The sequence below is a fragment of the Suricata suricatta genome, chromosome 1 (genome assembly GCF_006229205.1).
Source record: "Suricata suricatta isolate VVHF042 chromosome 1, meerkat_22Aug2017_6uvM2_HiC, whole genome shotgun sequence".
Classification (NCBI taxonomy): domain Eukaryota; kingdom Metazoa; phylum Chordata; class Mammalia; order Carnivora; family Herpestidae; genus Suricata; species Suricata suricatta.
This window is the reverse complement of record NC_043700.1, coordinates 187,743,014-187,746,903: the sequence shown is the minus strand read 5'-3', so window position 1 is coordinate 187,746,903 and position 3,890 is coordinate 187,743,014. Positions and strand designations below refer to the sequence as shown.

Genomic DNA, 3,890 nt, shown 5'->3' with positions numbered 1-3,890 from the left:
GGAGGCTCGGCTGCGGCGCGCCTGGTGCCCGAGGTCCCTAAGGCTGCGCGTGGCCCCGCCGGGTCTCGGTGCCGCGGGGAGTCCGAGACGGATCCGTGCCCGGGTGTCCAAGCTCGACCCAGCGCGTCCACACCCACCGCATGCAGCGGTTGTGCTCAGCCTGCATGCGGTGCTCGCAGGCTCAGGATTCTCGCTGCAGGATCGATCTACTTCCATCAATCGTCCGCGCTGCGGCTTGTTCGTGAGCGCTCGCCGTGTGCGGGCGCTGGGGCCAAGCCGAGGGCGCAGTAGGCCCCTGCCCTGGTGGAGCTTGAATTCCAACAACGAGTGAGTGAAGGCGAGAGAGAAAAGGAGCTCAGCTCTTCAGCCTCCAAATTCTTGTGAAAGCAACAGGGAATGACATGGCCTTGAGTTGGGTTCGAGTCCCGACTCCTTTACATCCTACCTTGGAGACCTTGGACGAACGAATCCACTGATCCCCTGACCTTTCTGAGACTCCCGCTTTCCATTACTACAGGTGGAAGAGATCATACCTGACGCCACGTAAATGGCTGTGAGGGCCAGACAAGAGCATGATTTGGGGGGAGTCTGGAGGTGGTGTGAGCTCATTCAATGCGTGTTTTTTCCTGCTCCTTGAACTCCGATACCATTTTTCTGGGAACCTCCTTCCACCCCCAATGCACGCGCACTTTTGACCTTCCGGAAAGAAAGTGTACCTAAAATATAGCCCTCTCTGAGGAAAGAAGGGAGCCAGTCCCAATAAAAAGTGGCTCAGATGTTGCTCCCTACAAAATGAAAGGGCCCCCGAGGAAGGGCAGACTGTGGCAGGGAGGAGCAATTTCACCGGGAAGCGCAGTTTCTCCAGGAACAGCCGTCAAAGGTTTATTTCAAAGCTCCGGAAGGAGCAAGGCAGGTTTCCGACACCTTCCTGTTGGGAGGCCAGAGGTCAGGGTGCGTGGACGTGGGCCAGATGCAGGGCTGGGGCAACGCTTCAACACGGAGAAGTGGACTTCAGGACGATCGCGTCAGTCACCGCAGCGAGGCAAAAATGCCCCCCCGAGTAGAGAGAAGACCAACCCAGAGATGGAGCCACAGCAACTTTTTCTCCCCCTGCTCTTTGCTGCAATGCTGGACCTTCATTCCTGATAAGGCAGCTTCCTGGTCCTCTATCTCCTGTGGCTCAGAAAAACTCGGGGATTTTTTTCTCGGAAAAACACATTTCCGTACAAAGAGTTCGTATCCTTAGAGCAGAGAGTCCCATCTTCTCTAGAGCCGGATGGGGCTTGGGAAGGGCACACTGAATCTAACCTGGCCACTGCCTAGAAATCGCTAGTGGCAAAAGCTGCTAAATTCAGGGAAAAACCGTCAATTCTAGGTATTGGAGAATCAGAAGTCTAAGCATTAGAGAATTTTCCCTATGATTTAGCCGAATTGTGGCCTCTCCTTGTAAATTCCTTCCACTCCTGCATTGCAAATCTGCCCCCTTGAGTCACACAGAATCTGACTTTCCTGGAAATTTTTCTGGAGTTAGAGCTGGTCGTAAATCCCAGCTCAGGCAAGAAGAAGTTGGGAGTCTGCTCCCTAACCTGTGTGAACCTCAGTTTCTCATGTAAAATTCAGGGAACAATAGGTCCTCTCTCACAGGGCAACTGTCAACACTAAAAAGGAGAAAGCAGGTCAAGGCTTAGCATAGTCCTTGGCAGATTTACATTTCTCAGAAGCCCACCTTCAGGCAAATAAAATGCTTTGTGGAGGGTCTGGAAATGGGGTGTTTACAGCCTGGAATAGGGCCGAGCAGGAACAGAGACCACTCCCAAAGAAACCCTTAAAGTTGCCCTATTGTCCCTTCTTCAATGCAGGGAGAGCTCATCTGGAAATTTTTCTGGACGTCCAACCAGAGCACATGGCCTACATTTATGGCTGCCCTGTGTTTTCTTTCCCATCCTGTTTGGTTTGCCTAGATCCTTTTTCAGCATTCCATAGATCACCCCTGTTACAGGTTGAATCACATCTCCACAAAAAGGTTTGCTAAAGCTCTGATTCCCGGTGAATGGAAATGCGAGTTCACACCTGTGGACGTGACCTCATTTGGAAACGGGGTCTTTGCAGACATAGTTAAATGAAGTCATTGAGTGGGTCCTTATCTAATATGATTGGTGTCCTTAAAAGAGAAGAAACCCAGAGAGGCAAATGCCCTGTGAAGACACAGAGAGAAAGGGCCATGTGAAGACAAGCCATGTGGGAGTTCTGTTTCGTGGGAACCCCCGGGGCTGTTAGAAGCTGGAAAAGGCAAGAAGGAATCTTTCCCTACAGCATTCTGGGGAGCAGGGCCCTGGTGACACCTTGATTTTACACGTCTAGCGCTCAGAACTGTGAGACCATGAATTTCTGTTGCTTACAGCAGCCCTAAGAAACTAATAAAAGCTCTCAGATAAGATTACCTCACATCTAGGAGGAGGGAAGACATGTAAACAAAACCAATCATTGAATATAAGGGTTGGGGACAGATGCTTATTCATTCAACGAACATTTACTTAGTGCCAATTTAGTGCAGGCACAAGTAGGTGCTGAGGAGAGAGCGAGGAACAGGATCAGGCTCCTTTGGGGAGTGTTCGTGTTGTTGGGGGGTGGTAGACCCAGATAAGTAATGGAATATATCATTAATATTAGGGACTGCTAGAGGTCAGGGAGGAAAAACTGGGTAGTGCAGTGAGGAAGGGAGTGCAAACCAAGAGAAATGATCAAAAAGGCTCAGTGAAGGGGACTTGGAAGATGAACTCTAAGTCAGGAGTAGGAACCAGCATGGGAAGGTGGAAAAGAGCTTCCTACGTTGGAGAAGAGCATGCGCGAAGACCCTGTGGTTGGCAGAGTTGCACACGTTTGAAGGAGACTGGGCAGAACAGTGCAGATCTAGATCTCCCTCGGCACTTAGAGACTGTGACCTTAGGAAGTCATTTACCAGGATTCTGCCATTGAGGAGCCTGTGGCTCAGAGGAAGATTCTCAACCTGTATGCCTCAGAAAAAGGCCAGGACTCTAACAACCAGTTTTGGAACTGGAGGGGCGGGGGCAGTCAAAGACATGGAAATCTCGGGCATTTCATGGCTGTGCATAAAGAGGGGACCCAAGGAAGAGGCTTTCTGTTGTTTAAAACATTTCAGAAATCTCTAGTAACTTTGAGGGTCTCCAAGGTCGTATAGGACTACTAAAATGCTCAGATTCGGTGCTCCTCCCATTCCTGGGGCGCAGCGGGTGGAGGCTGCAGAGTCTGAATCCCAATCCCATTATTTTTCTGCAAGGGCTGTGTGACCTTTGGCAAGTTACTAGCGTCTCTGAGATGCTTTTGATCAACTCACAAGGGGGCGAAGGAGCGCCCAGGGCTAGGCTAGGGTTCCAGCCACCTTGTGCCACCTGGCGGCGCTGCGTGCTTTCCAGGCGCCGCGGCGGGCTACACTCTCCCAACACAGCCGCCTCTGGAGCCCCGCGGGCCCGCGCGCTCCGGCAGCCGGGAAGCCGGGAGCCACGCACCGGGCATGCGCTGCGGGTAGAGCCACTCGAGGCGGCCTCTACGCTGCCCGGGCCCCGCCCGCGAGGGCCGGAACTGTAGTACCGCCTGTGGCCAGTGGTGTCGCTGCGCGGCAGGTCCTGGGGGATCCGCGCGCGTGTAGACCTCTATCCCGCGCGGGCCGCTCTGTGCTCACCCAGCGATTGGCATTGTAACCTGGGCGCCCCACCTCGGGGCGCGCGCTCCCCGCGATCTCGCTTCTTTAAGGGAGCGGCGGGGGCCGAACTCGCCGGGCTGGCGAGATTATGGAGGACTCGGAGCCTAGTCGCGTGGCTCTGGCGACCAGCGTTTGCAAAGTTGCCATGTAACCAAAGGCAGATGCCTGC

The 3,890-nt window shown here is 53.4% G+C and overlaps 1 protein-coding gene across 1 annotated transcript in view; it reads right to left on the bottom strand.

Annotated features, from left to right (window-relative positions):
* Window positions 1-3,890, bottom strand: part of ZNF518B (zinc finger protein 518B) — a 21,549-nt gene that overhangs the window by 15,963 nt on the left and 1,696 nt on the right. The window lies entirely within an intron of this gene.